We start from the raw sequence: 21925 nt of genomic DNA, 5'->3' as shown, positions 1-21925 counted from the left end.
AAAAGAAAGAAAAAGGAAGGAAGAAAAAGAAATAGATTTTGAAAATAAAAAATATAACTGTATCAAAGCCATATGAAAAACAAGCCCAAGCCACAAACAAATGTGTTGCCTCCAAAGCACTCCCAAGGTGATCCTAACCTGACTGAGATCAGACAGGCTGTGTGATGTGCCTGGGGCAGAGCAGGAGTGACCTCTCCTACCCACAGCCCCACATCCCAGTTCCACCAGTGATACCTCCGATCTCTCTTCACCCATTTACCCATTATTTTACGGTGATCAGTGCTTTTGTGTGGGCCTGGCAGGATTTCAGCTGGGTTGAGGATGAAAGGATGACTGCTGCCTGGAACAGGTTCATGTGGTGGTTTTACTCCCTCAGGGGTGTCAGATCCCTTGAAAAGCCCACCAAGATGCATTTCTTGGAAGGGACTGTAAGGGTAAAGCCTTGAGAACACAGAGCAACATGCAGATGGAGGAGGGGAGAATGGTGACGGTGAGCCTGGTCTTCTGAGTCCCTGGGTGTCACAGGAGTGAGAGGTTTTGTTCTCCCTCTAACACCTCCTTATACCTGCAGTCTCCTGCTAGGTGGACACAACTGTGGCAACTGATAACTCCCTTTGTGGGAGTACAGACGCCAGCACTTCATTCTGCAACACGATAAGAAGTTTAAAGCTTGCTGCTGTATGATTTCATGGAAATGTCTGTAGTGCAGCTCATGGCCATGAAAAGTTGTCCAATTTATGCTTAGAGACAGAAACTTTTTAATTTTTAAGGAGAGATGACATTTCTATTTTTGGGACATTGAAAACAAGTAGCATGGTCTTTAAGGGCTCAAATCATGTCATTTGCATTGATGATGACAGAGCTGAAGCCAGGCAAAATCATCTAGAAAAACTATTCTCACTAAAAGAAATCTAAGCATCCCTCTATAATCAGGCTATCTTCAAGTAAGCAATTCCTCAGGCATCCACTAATCCTGTTATAATTAATGAACTGCTTTTGCTGGTTCTTGATATGCTCTAAAACTGGATCCAGTATTTTGTTTCAGTTCTCTCTCATATGTAAATATTCTCAGTGGAGGTATCTGCTCCTAAAAACCTCAGTCATTGGTATTGATGTTATAATCTGAACTGTGTATAGATGGTTTGTTTGTGTGATCAGTTTGTTGAGTAATGATGAGAGTATATTTTCCATGCATTTTATTCTTTCTGTGACAGTGGTGCAGACAACACAAGAAAAATTGTTATTTTAAATTTAGCATTAAAGTAAATCTACAAATACCCTCTTTCAAGCAGTCAAGCTGAAACATTAAGTTGAACGTTTTAGTTTGATGTTTGAATTTTAAGTTAAGCTAAAAAAAATCTGAAAGGTGAATTGAAGTATGTTTTGCCATTCATTCACAGCTTTACAACTGTTATGCAGCTGGAAAACATCTGGCACTACACAAAGCATGAATGTGAGCCCCCACCCCACCAGCCAGTCACATCAGCATATCTAGAGTGGTGTACCACTGCTGCTTCAGCTGCCCATCCTTCTGCCAGTGACTGGATGACTCGAGTCCCAGAATCTTCTCAAAAATATGAGGTAGGCATAGTTTTAGAATATGTATGTGTTCCATCACACTTTATTGCTTTTCATTTTATATTACATTATTTCTGGAATACGAGAGGAAAAAACTAAGTAACACTTCATAACTAACTTTAAACCCTCTACGATTGCTATCACAATACTTCCAGTTATTAGACAACACGAGACTTGTCATAATTGCTTTGAAAGAATGTGCCTTCATGATACTGGTACGTATTTTTTGTATTAAATGTTTTTAAGAAAAAAAAAATCCACTTAAATTCAGTAAGTCCTGCAAATGTATCTTCATTCTCATTGTTAGGTAGCTATATAAAGGCTGTTTGAGGCCATGATTTTTTGGCTACAGTGCACTTTCAGATGAGATACAAATTCTGTATTTAATAAATAAATACAGAAACTCTGAGACACAGCAGAAGTGAGTTGGTAAATATCCATGCTTATTGGCAACTTTTCAAATGAGGGGAATTTTTTTTAACAATCCACTGCTTCCTAGGCTTTTATTTAGAGGCTATCAAAAGTCAGGAATCCAGCCTTGGTCTGAGTGTCTTACATCACACACGCGTGCACCAAAGCACAGGGAATGGGCCAGAATCTAGCCTAGAGTGGGCCTCAGCTGCAGCAGCTGCTGCAGAAAGGGCTGGACCTTTGGGCAGAAACCAAGACCACCACCATGTCTATCCAGTGCCCGTCTGCAGGAGCACAGAGCTAGCAGAGCATCCTCCCCTGCGCACTCTCTCTTCATCCCAGCCAGAGGTAGACTTCCTAGGGAAAGAAAAGTTGGAAAACTGCTGTTCTTAGCCTGTCTGTGAAGAAAAATAATGTATTTCTTAGTCTCTTATGAAGTAATGCAGGTACTTCACCAGCAATTGCTGACATCTGTATGCTTTTTTTATTGCTCTTCTGCTTGGTGGACCAGCAAGGCAGACTGGTAACATAGCAGCCATTTCTGTCTTATGCAGAATGCCTTCAAATATTTCCAGACTATTAACAGATTCCCAGATGTAACCTTTCTGACATATTCTACTAGATTATCTGAAGTTTTCTAATGAATCAGTCTCTCCTGCAATCTGATTCTGACTTCTTTGAATTACTTCTGTGTGAATTATAGCTTTAGAGTACCTTTGTGTTCAAAATTAAATTCTGCCATGTTCTGCATAGTTGATTCAGCAGGAAAAGCCCTGGATAGCTGTGACTATTCTCTGCAGCATCATATCTTAGAAAAGTTCCCAAAATGCCTGGCTTCTCCAACTGCTTTATGCCACTAAAAATCTGCATTTCATTCACTGTAGAGTTTTCAGTGTTTTTTTTCCAGCTGACTGTCTTATTCCATGCACATCTTTCCTGTATTTCTGAATTCATATTTGTCAGTTTGAGTCTCATTTTGTGATCCTGTACTCCTCTTCGCAATTTCTTTTATGCTCTTTTCCCTTTTTGATTCCTTATCCTTACTGTTAGTAAGTTAATGTCATTTTCTACTCTAATCTTGCATTGTTACTCCTACTTCAGTACCAGTGTGAAAGTGTTAGTTAAGATGCACTTTCTCCAAGGACACTCACCACTGTCCTTATTGTTCTTCAAGTACAGTGCTTTAGCTGGGTTTTTCCCCAGCCCACACAGCATTGTTCCCATTCAAAATAAGGTAAATCACTTTTCTTATGTGTTTCCCTGGGAATTGCTATCAAGTGTTTTGCTAAAATCTAAGCACATAATCTCATTTGCTTTTTTATGTGCTGATTTCTTCCTTCCTTCCTTCCTTCCTTCCTTCCTTCCTTCCTTCCTTCCTTCCTTCCTTCCTTCCTTCCTTCCTTCCTTCCTTCCTTCCTTCCTTCCTTCCTTCCTTCCTTCCTTCCTTCCTTCCTTCCTTCCTTCCTTCCTTCCTTCCTTCCTTCCTTCCTTCCTTCCTTCCTTCCTCCCTTCCTCCCTTCCTCCCTTCCTCCCTTCCTCCCTTCCTCCCTTCCTCCCTTCCTCCCTTCCTCCCTTCCTCCCTTCCTCCCTTCCTCCCTTCCTCCCTTCCTCCCTTCCTCCCTTCCTCCCTTCCTCTCTTTCTTTCTTTTTCTTCCAAACATAGCAATATAATTTGAATAATGTGATTCGGTATTTATAATGCTGAATTTTCGTGGTGCTGTTACCTTCTAAATCTTCAGTGATTTGACTCAAATGAGGCAGAAAACTCCTATGTAAACCAAATTTTAAAACAGCAGGGCATTAATTTTATTATTATTCAAAAATGTAGTATTATAGCAGAATCAGAAAATAGACTGGGCACCTACTGCATAATGATTACCAGTGCCACATACTGACGTAACAGGAGGATATGCTCACTCAGTTTCTTTTCCCGAATTTAACTCCCCCCTACTACATGTTAACTTTTTTCACTTGCCTTTCTTTCACCGTTGTTTAGAAGAAGGGAGTCTCACAAGTTACAGAATCAGATTCATTAGAGAAAATCTTTTACAAGTATTTTTCGGATATGTGCTGAAATCTTTGGAATAGCACTGTTCAACTCTTTCAGAAACATTTTTCCTTTCAGCATAATTCTGTACCATTTGTATATACGAATCATGATGTGGTAGTAACACTTCTGAGATGACTTCACATAACCAAGAAAAGAGCTCAATTCCTGTTTTAATGGCTTTTTTCCTCTCCTTTCCCATCCTATTCTCACCTGCTCTTCTCTCCCCTCCTCTTCATCCCCTCCTTTCCATGTACACTTCTCTGCACCATGCAGACTGCTTATCCTTGGAAAATAAGTCCTCTAACACAAATGAAATTTAACCACCTGAATGTTAAAGAACTCAAAGTAAATGCTTAGTACTGAAAATCCTATGTGATAAAATTATAAGGAACTGTAAAAGTATTGAAATTTGGCTATACAGTAATAGAATTTTAACTCTGTGGTTTATATTCCTGGTATATTGAGATATCTTAGATTTTGATGGGAATTATAATGAAATATAATGACAGTAATACTTACTCCCTATGAAAGCACTAAAATGTTTACCATCACCTTTCCCATGCAATTAACTTTAACATAGCATTAATACAAAAGTGATAATTATTATGCAAAAGAAAACCTTGAGGGCACATTTCCTTGGTGTAATGAATAATTTTCTTCAGATTGCCTCAAATTTATTCTGGTATCAACAGTTACATAGAAATGAAAAGGAATAATTAGTTATAGAAGTTCAGTGCAGCAAAATCAAATCTGCTACATATTGCTTATGAAAAATTAGCTCATACTCAGTTTCCATCAGCAAATGTGAACAATTAATCACAAAACAACACCTCACAGATGATGTAAGTTGTCAGATAAGAGTAAACTGTTTTAAAAATTAACCTTGTATTAATCTCTATAATCATCTGATTGTCCTGAGATATTAATTCTGATGATTCTTGCTACCTGTAAAATTATTTAAACAGACGTTGGTATACAAATCCATAATATAGGTAGAGAATTTAGAATTGAGAATTCATTTGGCAGGGCTAAAATCTTGGTCTTCCTTTGGTAGGTATCAATTCAGAAGCCATTCACCTAACTGTAGGAATCAACATGGCTTGGCAAGAGGGTGGTATGCCAAAATAAGTCATTGCTCTAGTTCTGCCACGGTGCTGATTTGCATGTTCTCTTCTTCATATTTCATTTACTTATGTCTTCATTTTTCTATCTGCAAAAGAGGGACACTAATATTGGCCTTGCTTGTGAAATACTTTGGTGCTTGCACACAAGGAATACAATAAAGTTTAGCTGTTATTTATCATGGCCCATTCCTATATCACATGTAAGTCAAACCTAGAAATATTTATAGATCAGTAGATGCTTTTGTATTTCTTGAGTAGCAGAAGATGTCACAGATGTTCAGTATTATAAAAAAAAAGTATGAACAGACAGACCAGAAAATAAATCACATCTGTGTTTCTTCTCTTTTATAAGAAGTTTCTGTGCATCTTTCGTCAAAGGGTGATTAATGATTCCACCATTTCCGTCCTTCTGGAGCTCAGCCTTGACAAATGCTATTCACTGTTTCTTCAGTCATATGAATTTTAGAAAATATTTAGACATGTTTGATCTAAAGACATTCATTCAGATCGCAGAGAAATGTACAGTGTTATTGAGTTCAATTTGAGAATATGCAGTAGTGTGGAGAATATTTTCAGAATGTTTTATAAATATTTTCATGTTGCTGTGCATTGTCTCAAAATTAGAACATACAGAAGAAATGTTGATTGAAGGTCTTGTTTGCTCTTTTAGCTACAAGTCAGAGTGTGCAAAGTTTGCTCATGTTAGATCATAGTTACTATATTTGATAGTTTGAAAAGAAAGTTTTTTGCAACAATAAACGCAGTGGATAGCTTAATCAAATAACTGTTGCAATACCATCTTCAGACTAGATCTTCAGAAGAGACAGGAAATAAAACAGTTTGAAGACACGGTGAAGATTTCCTTATCTGTTTATCCTTAAGAAATTTTTTGAAACACAGAGATTGGAATAAAGAAAAACATACAATCTGGTATAAATGTTTCCCTCTCAGGGACAATTTTGGAGAGAAAGATTTGTGTTGGGACTTGGCCTACATCTGCAGAAATTTTTACCTACTAAAACAGTGGGAGCCAATGACCAGGCCAGCTTACCGGTTTTGTGACAGCTCTGCTCATTACTGGTGCTTTCTGGAAAGATCATCAAGGCTTGCATTTAGCCATTCTCTCTGACTGTGACCATTTATAGTCACATAATCCCACCTGGGTCCTTTCCCTCGCATCTAATCAACTCCTTTCTGTTCTCAGAGATGCGCAGCCAGAGGCCAGGTCAGGGTTATCCCCAGCTTATTCCAGCATCTCTTACAGGTGAGAACCTACATATATGGTAATGTCAGATATTGCTTGACTCTTGACATAGTGTCTTATCAGTGGGAGGAAATGTCAAAATAGCTCTGGAACCCACCACTGTGAAACATCCTCTGTTGAAAAAATATCTAGCAATTTTCTATCCAACATTTCTCTGTTGTTTCCTCAGTGTCAGGTTTATAAAGAGCAGACTTCCGAACTGTGTTTTGATAGATGTGTATTTCTTTGCAAACTCGTTGTGCTCGGCAGCTAGTGAGGAGGCACAGGGAGCACAGTAGTTCTCTGGAGTGCTGAGGCCTGTGCCAGTCTGTACAGAGAAGGAAAGAAAAGGAAATTAGACAAATGGGAAGGCAGGAATAGAGAAAGACCTCAAAAAGAAAGATGGTGATTAAGCGTGGTCAAGAAATTAACAATGTCAGAAAGAAATGCTGAATATTTAAATAAAGGAGAGGATTCTAGAGAAAATACTACAAACCACACAGGGAAAATAAAAACGTTTCTGAAATAAAGCTTCAGGCCTGGGATGGAGAGAAGCCAGACAGGTAACATTAATGAATGATCTTCCTTTGCCTTAAAATGATGACAGAGCCTGAAGAGTTGAGCCCCTCTGCAGTGCCTGACCGTGCAGCCATAAAAATCTGGCAGCTCTGCCTCACTAATACAATGGCACCACTGAGATGATTTTGTTCTTTCTTTTCCAGTGATTTTTAGGCAATTATCCTTCTATTTCTAAATCCTTCATTTACCGATTATTATAAATTTCCCATAGCACCTTCCAAAATAACTCAATGTAAACAAAAGCATTAACTTTGAAAATTGGGGAAGAGAAACAGATTAGGAATCATATCAAATAATCATATCCTCCTCACTACAGAGAGCAAAAGGCAGAATCAATCTTTTGCTCTGTGCATCTGGGAGCTTAGATAATATGGACAAAACCAACTTTTGCATCATTTTGTCTCTTAATTGATTGAATAATACAGCAATACAATATTGTGTGTTTAAAACAGATAAAAGCCAAAACCAACTGTTTTTAAAACAGCACACTATCCTCTAATTCTCTGCTGTGTTTATGGTATCTGTAGATATTTTTTTCACTAAACCTATTCATCATTTCCTGTTCTTCTCCCTCTTCCTTCCCTTCTCCCAGATGGGAGTGGAGAGATATGGAAACTGAATAGAAAAAAAAAAGATTGTTTTTGTGTGGGGACATGCTTTTAAGACAACTGTAATAACAAATTGCCATTTTCACCCTAAAAAGAAGTAGGAAGTACAGATCCACATTTCTTGGTAAAGTCTCATCTTAAGTTTGGAAAAAGCATTCAGCTACATTTATCAAATCATAACAGGGAGAAGAGCTGCACTTGTTCATCACAAAAGTGTCTTTTTTCTTACCCCTTTTCTCATCTTTTCCTTCTAACTATATGAATCTACTTGTCATGACTTGCATGTACCTTTGACAATGAATTAAAAAGCGTGAGCATGGCACAGTTCCCAAGCATATCCATCCCAACAGAACATATATTTCAGATTTAAGATTTTGCCTGGGAGAGAAATAGGTATCTATCAACGGCTATGAATTTGAGCAAGAGTAGCTGACTACAGCAGCAGGTGAAGAAATGCAGAGAAATATCTTGTGGATCACAATGATGAATTTCTCTGTTTTTATAGACTTCCAATACATTAAAATTATTTGCTTCCCTGTATGTCCAAGTAAAGGCTGCTCTCTGCTTCCTGTTGCAATAAGGGGCTCAAATTAAATATATATGTATATAGCTAGTGCTAATTCAGAAATAATAGACAAGTTAATGGCACTCCTGTTTTTTATTCAAGTAATACTTCCATGCAAGGATGTATGTTGGCAGTTTGCCCTTTACAAGGGCTATATTTTCTCCCACATGCAAGTATCCTCTTATAGACACAAAGCCTTGGGTTATGACAGGCATAAAGTCTGCATGAGCTGCTGTGCTCTTACTGCTCTGAAACTACAATATACAAAGAAAGCCACTTTTAAAATCTTGTGAGCTCCTTAGAACCAACTCATATCTATTTCTTTAATGCACACGAAGGATGCCTTGTATGGCAAAGAGAACATTAAGGTTTCTCTCATTCTGCCAGACAAAGGCAAATGAAATTGCAGCACAAATTCAAATGAGAAATCAACTGTTGATTTAGTAGTCAAGGGCAGTTAGGCTTTGCATAGATTACAAAAAATCTAATTCTCCCTCCCTCTATAAAAACGGTTCAACCAGAAATGAGCTTTCTACAAGTTAGATGGGTCAGATTTGATTAGCTCTACAGGGAAAAGATGGTCTAAGCCATCTTTTCCTCCTAGAATAATCTAATGCATATTTAAAAGTTCAAAAATATAAAACTTGTGTGATGATTGGGCAAAAGGTAAGTATGACATCTACATTGTCTCTGTAACTCTTTCATTACTCAGTATAGTAATGAGGAACAAAGTATGATGAAAGACAAAATAAACTGCAGCTTGCTTATTTAATTATTTTGTTACCTTTTCTGTCACGGCTTTCCTTTTAAAAAGCATTTGTTACTAACCTGTCCTATATTAGGACCTCCAAAATCCATGTGTTTGATTACACATTGTGGCTCTTTCAAAAGCCTGAGGCACTTCCTAGTTCTCCAGAACGTGAGAGCAGGGCTTTGTTCCCATCCTTGCAGTATCCACAGTGCATTTTCTAACATTGTGTCATGTTAGAAGCAGTCTCCAAACCTTTGAAATGTGTCTTCTGAAATGATTGAATGAATGTCAAATTCCGAGTGAAAATCTCAGTTCACAAGGCTCAGATTACATCAATTCATTCGTTTCAATTTCTTCTGGCCCTTAGAAGAACTGGGGAGAAAATAATGTATCTTAATCTCTTAATTGTTATGAAATGTTATGCCACAGAAAATAATCTGAAAGCATGGAGTATTTAAACATTTGCCACACAGAGATGTTATGGACACCATTAAGGTGCTTGCCATAAGAGGACTGCGTATGAGACTTGAATTCCACCCTGGATTTTCTGTGAAAGAGACTCAAAGAAATTCCCCAAACTAATTAAGCAGACATTCAACATTATTAAGTTTTGTCCTGTGAGGCTCGGGAAGGAAAAGCCTGGTCTTAGCACAGTACAGCAACTGGGAAACAGAACAGCACTCCTTCAAACCTGTCTCTGCTCAGGGCTGTCTGGAAGGCATTGGTGAGGGAATGATAACAGCAATTCATGGTATGAGATGATGGGTGACATTTTAAATAATTGGTCATATAGGATAAATATCCTGCAGGAGATTGGTTTTCACAGCGCACTGCAATATATTCAATCGGGTTTGGGTCTGGTCCATATTACAAAAACACTTCCATATTTTAAAAGAACTATATCCATGCTGACAGCCTTGGGAAAGTGAAAGGACAGGAAAACCCAAGGTGGAATGGTGGTATGGTAATTCCCATACCGCATGACAGAAATGGCAAGGTAGACCTGCTTTGTTACATCCTGACCTGCTCACAGACAAATGTATAATGTATAATTCCCTTACAACTGATGTATTGTATACAAACGTGGGGAAACTTTAAAGGAATGAAGAACAGGAAGCACGCTGCTTTGATTGTAAGCATTTAAAGTTTCTTTTGTGGCTGTGGGTAAATACCCACTCAGAACTACTTTTAATTGCTCTGAAAAACAAGAGCATGAAAAATACCAAGGGAAAAGGAGTGTGTAGTGGAAAGGAACAATAGCTTTCATTGCCAGTTGAGGGTCTGGTTTCAATTTGTGTAAAACGCCCTTTAATAAGTTTGCCTTATTAAGCTGTCCATTACAAGTCTAAATTGCTAATCGAATGGAAAGAATTTGATTATGTTTTGTTAGATTTTCCCCTTAACAATATTGACTTCAAGTGGCTGTCCTAATTGGACATTAATGGGAATATAAAACAAATTAATGGCAGACTCACCAGTTTAAGCTAGAGAAGCACGCAGACATGACAGCTGAGAGTGAAACCAGTTCCCAGAGTTACTGTCTCAGGATGTGTTGGAAACCCACTTCCTGACATCACTGGAGATGAACTACTGGGAAAGAACTTCACGAGTTGCATTCTCATGTTCATATTTCTAAACTTGAATATTCAAATGGCTCTATTTAGCTCTGGGTTAGCTGCTGTAGATACAGACTTGAGACTCATCCCTTTGCAATTTTAAATTTGCTTGTTGAAAGCTGCTATTATCAACTGATTTGTTCCTGGCATTGTCAGACAATTTTCCCTTATATGATAGGGTGAGGCAGATCTGGTTAGGGTTTTCTTGCTTAAAATTATCCCCTTCTGCACTGGAAACAAATTACACTAAATTTGATGTCTTCTATCTCAAACAATATTCTCTAAAATTCAGGCAAGACTTTCAGAAGCATCACAGCAAGATCAGTTCAAGAGAGACTTGATTAGTTTCATACTCCTGCAAATGCAATAGACTTTGTAACTGCAGCAGATCAGACACCTCTGGAAATAAAATCTCTTAACTCAGGAGCCTTAGTTCCACTGTTTTTCAGTAAATGATGCTACCAGAGCTGCACCGAGTCGCAAGGAAGAGCACAAGAAAACATTCTAGGCCCACAAAACACATTTCTATTCTCCTAATCTTGTTAATGCTATCTTGCAATGTGCCATTTTGTCATCCTAGAGAGAAGTCTAATTGGCACAAGTATGGGAAGAGTAAAGGAGAAAAGTATACACAGATCGGAAGTGTTTCGTTTGAGGAAAGAAACAAAAATAAGGAGCTCTCCAGTATAAGACATTACCTTTATTGGAACAGACATCATTAACTAAATGTCACAGCTATCAGCGTGGCACATCTAGGCACATTAATTGCAGATTCTCTGTTCATCTGTTTACTTGTGGTGACTATTATGTTTTCTGCTGCTTCTGAATGAGGTTGCAGAGCTGCTTTATTATAATTCACACACAAGTGCTGATGAAACATACAATAATGAAAAATACCCCAGGAAAGGAAAAATAAAATTTTTTTAAATGAAAGAAGGAAAAGATTTTATTTACTCACTAAGTTATTTCCATGAGCACACACAAACGAAAGTCTACTTTCTAAATAGCCGTGAAACAAAACGTTTAAAAATATTGTTGTGAATTGGGAAATGTAGCTACTTTATCTGAGGATCTGCCAGCAGAAAAGCTGTGAGTTGCTGTGAGAGGAGGCAGGGAGAGGGCAAACCATATCCAGCAGCTTCAGGTGCTCCAGCTCTGTGGCTGTACTTGGCTGTGTTGGCCACCCATCAGACGCTTGCAGCTTGTAGGATTTGCAGAAGAGGCTCCCAGCAGCAATATGTGCAGTGCCAAAGAGCTATTTGTATTTTGCAGTCGTCAAGCCACGTTTCACAAATGCTTTGCAAACAGATAAAGCCTCTGTTTGTGGAGCGTGCCAGGAGAGTGCTGGCTGCGGGAAGGACTGTGCAGAGCTGCCAGCAGTGCAGAGCTCTGTTCTGAAATGTGCCGGTAACTTCGTACAGTAACGTCAGTTATTTTAGATTAAGAGCAGCAACCTATTGGCAGCTTATCTGCTCAGCTTTCTAGCTGGTCTCTTTTCTTGCTCTCCGTATCTTGCTCAAAGCAGTATTGAAAATAAATGAAATTTTGCTTCTGTAGCTGCAGTTGCAGATTCCTCCAAGAGAATCCTGTTTTCGTCAGCTGATGAAAAAATCCAAGTTAGCTATGTCTAGTAAGAAACGCTTTCAGCACTTCTGCATGGACACTGACTACATAAAACCCACACATTTTAGGCCACAGAGCACTGGACATTCGATTCACCAACCAAATAACATCCTAAGTGCTTTTTTATTTTAATTTTAGTACACAAGCATTTGAAGCTTAGGTGAGTTCGTGTATAAATCTGGATTTGTGGGCTGTCAAACCTCACCTTAATGTCTAAGTGGTGCCTGATAGACTACGTTGGGATTAATGATGCTCTTAAAATCAGGAAATGTCTAAAAGAACTGCAAGAGTTCTTGTAGGCATCCCATAACCTAATCTTTCTGGATATAGCCATTCCCAAATGCATTCACAATTAATTTTTTTCTATACACTTCTCTGAAATCTTCATTTTCAAGTTTTGAGAATTATTTACTTTTTACTGCAAAGCCTAATGCTCTTAAGTAGATTGTGAAATTTTCTGATATGTTCTTTTTTTGAGTGTGATTATTTTCCATTCTTTTTGCTTTATTAATAAGCTTTTGTGTTACATATCATAAGGCATTTTCTGTAGCCTTCAGCACCATTTCCATTGCTCTTTTTTAACTCCTTCCACAAGGCTTTTTTAATGTAAAAGGAAGATTTCTGAATGGCCAGACTATTTCTTAGACTATTTTTAATAAGAATCAGAAAGAAAGGAGAGGGAAAGATTTGATAACCTTCCATGACCTTACTGAATCTGAGGTGTTCCAGAAAGGGACATTGGACTGACGTATTTTTGAACTCCCAGTTTGTTAAGTGTCTGCACTCAAGTAGGTTTTCCACAGCTGTTTGTTTTTGCACTTGATCTTCCTGCCTGATGCTGGCCCATCAAACCCAGTCCCAGCACACATGCTGCTCAGCTGCTGTATGTGCCCTTCACTCTTCTTTAATTGAAGCACAGTTTGCACTCTTTGCAGGGATTCCGCAAGGACAAAATTTGTGCAGGCAAAATGCCAGAACAATCTTCACTGGAAAGCCAGATGTTTCATTTCATCGGTTGGCTGGCAGGCAAGGGTGTACCAAGGGAGAGAGGGAGAGGAGAGATCTGTGCCTTTTTCTTAAATCAGACCCAGAGTTAATTCGCCACTAAGTTAGCAGCCTCAGATTTTGAAGCAAATTGGGTTTTTTCACCAATGAATTGGGATGAGTTTGGAAGAAAAGCAAACAAAACTCATCAAAATAATTGTAACTCTGGGTAGAAGGAAAGAATTCCAGGGAGGCTTCGAACACTTTCTCAGTGAAAGCATTCCTAAAAAGACATACCAGAAACTGCTGTCATCTGGATTGCAAAAGGAAAAAAAAGTAGTAGAAGCATGACAGTTTTGCTTGTTAATTGTATTTGTTTTTCTTATGACTAATTTATTAAGGACAATTGAGAAAGCTAAAGCGTTTGAACTGAATTTCCATTTGTTTCGCTATTAAAGTTCCTCTGTGAAATGTATGTTTATTTAAAGCATCTCCTGCTACCCATTCACAATGCATTTGTTAAATTAGTTAAGAGACTTTAATTGGGCACTGGGGATTTGTTGTGCTATTCCCAGATCTTTTTACTAAAAATACATGAGAACAGTGAGCAACTTATTTATAACCTTGTTATATTAGGCCATTACCAGCTTCAGAGGGTTTTTTTTTTCCACGTTTTTAATTTGCATGGACAAAATTCAAGCAATGTTTGTTTTATGTTATTTTATTTTAATAGAGCAGCCAGCAAACTGTTTCTAGTTAAATGCAGTAGAACCACCTGTTATATATGGAACAGAGTTTAAAAAAAAAAAAAATTAAAAAAAAAAAAGTGAAAAAAGGAACAATATTGAATCATCAGTAGAGGATACTCTTCCTTTGGTATCCCGTTGTAGCAGAAATATTCAGTTGTGGCCTGAAGCAGTGATTGAGCAACTGGTGAGAAGGCAGGGCCAACCCAGGGGAACACAGGTGAATGCAGTGTGATGCATTTGAGTGACCAGAAGGGGTGGATCCTGGCTCCACCCCTTCCCTGACCTCATTTAAAGGTTGGCAGGAGGGGGTGTGCAATGGGATGGTGCTATATATCCCTGTATCCCTGAGGTCTTTTAGGGCTAAGCAGCTTTTCTTCCTTTGTTTCTGTGGTTGCTGCATTTGGATTTGTTCTCATTTGCTGCAATTCAAGACTTTGCTGCTTTGCTATTACCATTCTATTTTCCCTTGCATTTTAGTGTTACATCCATTAAGGTTAATAGTTGGAGCAGATAACTGTGTTTGAAGTTACCAATGCACTGTTTTTCTGTGCTAGCATTATCATCAGGTATTCTCTTACTTACTTTGATCCAATCCTAGGTATTTCATATTGGCTAAAATACCACGTGCTTACAAAACACCTATCCCAGTGCTCTATTTAGTGACTGGCTTGTCCTTGCTGGCACAGGGAGCCATTCTGTCAAACCTTTCTTTGCCGGTATCAGCTCCATAACTATGAAATATGTCCAAGTGACATGGAAAAGGAGCTTTGGCAGAATCCTTGGCTTGTAAGCCTCTTTTCATCCAAACAGATGGGAAGCCAAGATGCAATTTCCAACATCTTGCCCAGAGTTCAAAACATCAGGATTTCTCCAGAGTGCAGAAAGCTTGATGTGTTTTGCCTTTTCTGCTAGGAAGACAGGGATTATTTACAGGTTTTTGTTTTATTTTTTATTTACAGAATTGTTTGTAAAAGCTCAATCTTTTGCCTACAACCCACAGACTACTGTGGGGGGGTGGGGGAACAACAGGAAACTGTTCTTGTATTCTCACGGGAAAATCAAGAAAACTCTCTGTGGATCTTTTCTGTTCTTTCTTAGCAACCTCATCTGCCAGCAGAGAGCAATATATGGCAGAGGGGTATAAGCTTGGTTTAAATACAGGTAGCATGGGAACTCTATCTGAGCTGAAATCCTCATTAACAGGAATGGTTTTCATGTCCCTATAAAAATGTAACAACAAAATAAGGATTTTGACTAATATGCATAGATTGTTAAGGGAATATCTTCTAATTTAACATCAGTTAGATGTTCAAAGCAGAGATAGTAAGAAGGAAGAACCAGATTCAAAGTTTCAGCCCCCCATTATCTGGAGTCAAAAGATAGTGATGGGGATTTAAATGTACCTCAGGCATGATGCAGGCTTGAAGATGCTGTTCAGCCAAGGTCAGGTGCTTTCCAGACCAGAGCCTTGGTGCAAGAAGCTCTGTACCAGGACCCAGGACTTATTGGACTGCTTTGTCACCAACAGCTGATTCCCAAGAAACAGCATGTAACTAAAGTAAACTAAAATTAATTTTTTGTCTTGTTAAATCCAGTTGCTTAATTTTCACATAATTTTCACTCCTGCTGACACTGATCTGCTGTGATGTGATGAGTGAATAAGTCAGCAGCTGTAAATGTTAATAAGTTATTTATTTAAGCTGTTACAGAAGTCAGACTGCTTTCATGTAGGGGAAATCAACACCATACTCTCAAAGCCAAATATTTTTTTCTGAACATAATGTTGTATGAAGCTTGAGTTGTTTTCCATAGCCCAAAAAACAGCATTCTGTTATTAAATGAAAAAATTGCTGTCATTTTTCAAAGGACTGTACAGTCATGGTACATAAGGGCAGTCCTGAATTGATACAAATTACCATAAATGCTTTTTGTTTTTGTTTTTTTTTTTTCAGTGGAGCCGTCCCAGTTCACAATGGCTGAGTTCCTCCCCAAATATGTACTGTTAAGCAAGAAAGCAAACACTAAGTAAAACAAAATATTTCAGTTGGGCACAGCAATGATAAGGAGACATAGGCAAAGTTCACTTCCCACATACTCACTTTCCTATCATCCTGCAAAATGCAAGTTAGAAAACATTTTTTCCTATTTTCCTGCAGGCTAATCTGCAGAAATTATATGTCATAACATTTCTCCAGACTGTACATTTTGTGTTTTCTAGTTTGGAGTTGAATTTCCCTTTCCAGCTGCACCTTTATATTGTAAGTTTTTATTCAAAAATGGCCACCTTGTTTTTGAATCAAAGAGCTAACCTTGCTTATTTGTCGAAAGCTGTAAGGGGAAAGATACTCTGAGAGCCTAAAGTTAATGACAGGATGCATGCAGACCCAAGCACCTCTTGAAAGATCACAGGTTCTGCTCAATTAGGGCCTGGTCTGATTTTTGAAATGTGTTCAAGGAAGTTTTACTGAGGTTAAAACCTTTATTTTTTAAGCAAGCTCCAAGTACATGGAAATAAAAGTGAGAAAAGACTTAATGAGTCCTTCTGGGGTTTATGGCTGCAATCAAAAGCTTGGAATGAACAAGTGGTAATAAACCAATTGATGGCACCATACATCCTGGCACACTGTACATGCGCAGGCAGCACATTGGAGAGTACTTGCTTGATTTTGCAGAAAGCTTATAGCTAAATCTCGTATTCAAGAACATGAAATAGTAATCAATGCGCTTATGATTGTTCTTAAGAGATTGTAGACATTCAAAAATCCATCTATTGCAACAACAGGAAAATCTGGGGACGTTTAATTAGTAAAAAAATGTTTAAATAACGTAGTTGACTTTTATGTTGCTTGCTTACATCTTTTTTCATGTAGCTTAAAGCAAATGTAGTTTTAAAATGCAAGCAAGATAAACAGCGGGAAGAAATTTTCGGAAAAGTACAAATGACAAACATTTCACATAGCTTATCAGCAACCATCAAGAGCAGCCTTTCTGGTGAATGCTGAGTTTAGCAGCTAATATTCTCACAATGCCATCTTGACAAATTTAGCACTCTATAACCTGAAAGCCCAGATTTATACCCATCTGGCACTACTGAGAGACAAACACTCATACATCAGATGTGCTGCCGAGCTAACATTCCTGTACAAGATCAGTATTCATCCTATTCTGATCTCAGACTGTCGCCAAATACCACATAGCTCCTGATTTCCCTGTCCAAAGTTTTGTGAGTCCAACCACTAGGATTGTGAAATTATCTTTTGTCACAAGCATGGAGAGAACTGAGTATTTTAACACTGACAGTTAGAGAATGAATCTGGGGTTGCATTGGAGTTCCAATAAGTTTCTTGCACAAGGAATATTTTTTCAGTGATGAAGGAGAATCACTTTTCCAGCATAACCAGTGCTGATTATGCTATCTTCCCCAGATGCATGAATTTATTTCCATACTGACCAATGCCAGCAATGCGCCACACATGCTGGATTCACTCCTCTTATGCACACAACTGAATACAATGGCAATAGATGGCAAAACAGATGGGAGCAGATCTGATTGTTTTTTTCCTGTAGTAGGAAAGCAGACAGTAGGGCAGTAATCTTCAGATGACTTTTCCCTGACTGAACCAAGCCCATTTGATGATCAGAGAAAGTTTATAACACATCAGACTGCTCTCTTATACTTGCCCTTGCAATGGCTGTTAACAGCTTCCACGTAGATTTTTGGGGCTTTTTGATTATTGTGTGCTGTGGAATTTTTCATACCTGCAAATGGTCTTAAATGATGGTCTATTTTCAGGTAAGAATTACCCCTCAGAACTTTTCCATTTTGTTCACAGGGGAGCTGTGCCAATTTTGTCATAACATGTAAGCCCTGCAGTGAAAAAATGATGTATCATTTGCCATGAAATTAATTTCTTTTTCTGTCCATTAATGCTGCTTTTTCACATGGAATTTGAGCTCAGGCTCACATCAGATTTCTAGGAACTTTTTCTGACAAGGGAACAAAACCACAAACAACTCACCAAACAGGCTGCTCAGTGAGCCATAAGGAATGACTCAATGAGGTCAGGAACCTACTTTAAAAGTTGGTTTCGTCTTTTGACTTTTGGTCTCAAAACTTAAGTAATGGAGGAAGGATTTTTATTGAAATGGCAGAAAAACAATGGGTCAGACATGGGATACACAAGAAAGGTATTACTGTACAGGTGTTAGACAACATAGATTCTCCATGCACACCTGCACATACAGAACAGCTAAGAATTTCTACCCTTTCTATGGATAAGAAAGAATTTAAACTTCTACAGAAAGGGTTTATTTTTTTGTTCTCTGTTGTAGTAAAGATGCTTTACAGGTCAATGGGGTTGCAAATGTGATCCTGTATTCCCAGTGTTACAGGCACATTAATAATGATATTAATAGTATGGACAACAATTAAGTGTGCTGCAGTATGAGTATGGACTTCCAACAACTTTCAAAATATAAATTGCGTTATTTTTCTAAGCTATCCTCTTCTAATACTCAACAGCACTGTAGAATAGCCTTTGTATTATATTGATGTACAAAGAATTGAAAATGTTTATTCATTCGTGTAACTTTTAATATGCACCCATACCTACGTGTAGACGAGTAGCCTGCTCATGCATAAAAATCTGAATATTTAAATACTTTAATCCATACTTAGCTAAGCATATGAGTAGCCAGATTTTCAAAGTAACTTGGGACATAAGCTCCTTATTTCAACGCAAATTAATTAGCAATGACATATTTAAGTTTCCTGCTTTACATACCTAACTTCCTCCCAGACAAACAAACAGGAAAAAAAATGTATTAGCATGTTTAACTAGCTATCTATCAATCTCTGTATATACACATTACACACACAGTCATAGATACAAAGATCTAATGAGCCCTCTGAGGTATACAAATTATTAAAAATATACAACACCAAATTCTCAGCCTAACGACAGCTCTGAAGGGAACAGCAGGAATGAGAAAATAAAACCAGACCAAATACTAAACCTAACAGCTCCCCAGTGAGGTATGGCAGTCTAGGAAAGTATAATAAGGAGATCAAATACAAATTACAATATGAAAAGTGAAAATTCAATATGCAAGTATGAATAATACAAAATTACATTAGTAAAGTGACATCTTTTATTAGCAGAACTTTCTACAATGTATGAAACAACCTTCTCCACACGATACACCCATGCTCTTTTATATTTCCCAAATGTAACCGTATTCAAATTTATCTTACAGAAAAGTAGCTAAGTATAGGAATGTAGATGGAGCATCAAGCTGTGTTAACAGAATGCCTAACGTTCACCTCGGCTCCTTTTTTTCAGTTGGCTTTGAAGTGAGGACCTGTCTTCACAGCCATTTGGTATAGTCCAGAGCTCCCTTGAGCATCATTGGGTTTGAGTAGCACCAGTGCATGGAGGAATCGCTTGCGGTAAGAAAACCCTTTTATTGAAGCTGGCACTTATGGTTTAATGACAAACGAAACGTGCAGGGGCTAAGACCAGTGACAGATACCCTGAGACATACATAAGCCATATGCAACCTCCCATAGATATAGTAGCTGTTTGGATAAAATAAAATAAAGGTACTGTTCAGACCTACCTTCAGTCCAGCCATGGATAGCAGGGGGCTTGCCAGGACCATCCAATTTCAGACGTTGCATTTTCATGCGTGACTTTCTCCATCCATTTCTTAGACCAAACACATAAAGAAAACATATTTTGCTCTGTGAAGCGGAGTAACATTAGGCATTCAGGCCAGAAACAGGGCAACATCTCTCTGTACACACCAGACAATTAAGAAACATGTACTTTCTCCCCCAACTGCACACTATCACAAGAGCCATCAGTAACAGGCTCTTCCATAAATTGTCCTGTGTTTTTAGGTTCTCCTTTTGTCTTCACAGAACTACAGTGGAGCCAATTCTGCAAATGTACTCATAGCACAAAAAGCCTTCATGTAAATAAGGCTGCACAGAGCTTGTCCTGACTGTATGTGGAGTTATGCTCTGCAGAGAAATAGAGCTGAATGTCGATTTTTAATTTTATATGCAGTCCTCTAAAAGTCCTCCAACACCAGAGGAAAAAAATATACATACTTTTTTTCAGGTATATCCAGAAGTTAAATTAAAAAGCAAAGAATGTATTTTCACTTCTAAGATGAAATACAACAAACACTGTGATAACATTACTTTAAATCAACACTACCACTAGAAGAAAGCAGACTGTTCCTGGACATAACAGATGCCAGGGAAGTCAAGTTTCTCTATGTTCTGTGTAGAGAAGCTGCAAGCAACACAATGCTGGCAGATTTTGGCTATGCTATTTGCTCTCATTTGTATTTCAGTATTGGATTCAGCACAGTGGGGAATGCTCCCGAGCAATTTGTTTTCTCCAATCATACTATTCTGTTCTTCTCACCTTTGGGAACTAAACAGAAATTTTTGACAGGTAGACAATTCCTTCATAGGAAAAAAAAGCCCTAATGACAGAGAGAAATCAGTTGTTGGCCAAACACAGTAAATACAAGAAAGCGAAACAGCTAAAGAGTGACATTTGAGATATTTTGACATTCAGAGACAGTACATGAGAAAACTGGCTGCCTACCAACCTGAGGGTACAATGATATTGACAGATTGCCATATTGTTATCTATATCTAGCCCTAAAACCTCTCAGCTGAAAGGAGGGATTTCCTGCTGAGATATCGAAGTTGGATGTAGAGCTTTAATTACAATTAGGCATAATATTTTATTCTAGTAAAATAAAAATGTCACTGATGCTATTGCTGATGCTAAATATTGTTAGAAGTGCTGACACATGCTAGCACCAGTTTTAATGATGTCGTTCGGTTGTTTCTCAAAGACATGTTCCTTAAAGTGATGCATCATAAGGTACCAAACAACGTAAACAAGGATCTTGTCCGACATAAAAATATTCACCTTTGTAAAGAAGGCAGCTACTATGGCTAACTGATTAATTTCTAACAGCAGTGACAACATCAGCAACAGCCATTTCTTTGCAGTTATTCCATAGTTATGCCTCAGCACTAAATTCCTTGTGCACATGAAAATTTAAAAAATTGTGACTGGGAATAAAACCGTAGATTCTCATTCTTCTGTAAGTGCTATTCAGAATCTTTTTGTTATAAAAAATTATTTGGTAGTTTGTTTGTTTTGGTTTTTTTTTGTTGTTGTTTGTATTTTAAAGAGAGGTAGATGAAGAAACTGTTCTATTACAGTATCTATTTCAGTACTGCAATACCTAACAAATAGGGAAATTTGTCTGCAATAAAAATTCACTGGAAGGAATCAGAGAGTGGAAGTGAAGGCCTTAAACAGGCATTCTAGGAATTTCAAGTTTTGCATTTGAGAAACAACACTGCCTTCATTATTTTCTACTTCAGTGCTTCTGAGCAGGAAGAATTTAGGTCAGTTTTGAGTCTGAGTTACTGCTGATAACTGTCAACAAATAAAACTCTGCCTCATATTTCATTCTTTATGAAAAATGAATGAGCATGGGGCAAGGAAATTTCCTATCCTTCTGAGACAAGAATCTGTTAGCCAGTGCATTTGCATTTTGAAATTACTTTTGAAGAGTCAGTAATGGGCTTTCAACATTGAGTCTGACATGCAAGAAGACATCAGAGAACTGGCCATATTTACTTTTGTTGGTCCATGGCACGTGAGCCTCATCTGCAGATAGAAGACAGGTATGTTCAGGAGCTCTGGTGTAAAAAATAACTAAATGGTAATGAGAAATTGGCTTTAACTCTGCTAAATATGAGAGTGGCCTGGAAGCATAGAAGGAAGGATTTATTTTCCTGTAGTGGAGAAGAGGAAAGATAAGTTAAAGGGCTTTTTGACTGTAGCTCTTCCAAAAGTTTAGTACTTTTCACATGTGGCTGACTTCGTAATAGACTAGAAAATAAAATCTGTATAATACATTCTTGAATTTATATTATGCTGGTATAACTGTACAGTCCAAGAGCTGGAAATACAAGCAGAGGTCTCTCTTCCCATTCCTCATT

General features: G+C 38.0%; 1 protein-coding gene across 1 annotated transcript in view; it reads left to right on the top strand.

Annotated features, from left to right (window-relative positions):
- The first annotated feature begins 241 nt into the window (after positions 1 to 241).
- SLC39A10 (solute carrier family 39 member 10) overlaps positions 242 to 21925 on the top strand; it is a 213437-nt gene continuing 191753 nt past the window's right edge. The window contains exon 1 of the mRNA XM_052675030.1: positions 242 to 245. The gene's annotated coding sequence lies outside the window, so the exon portion shown is untranslated. The remainder of the gene's footprint in view (positions 246 to 21925) is intronic.

Source organism: Tympanuchus pallidicinctus, unplaced genomic scaffold, assembly GCF_026119805.1.
Source record: "Tympanuchus pallidicinctus isolate F22 unplaced genomic scaffold, pur_lepc_1.0 scaffold15, whole genome shotgun sequence".
NCBI classification, from domain to species: Eukaryota; Metazoa; Chordata; class Aves; order Galliformes; family Phasianidae; genus Tympanuchus; species Tympanuchus pallidicinctus.
This window is presented reverse-complemented; position numbering and strand designations above follow the sequence as displayed.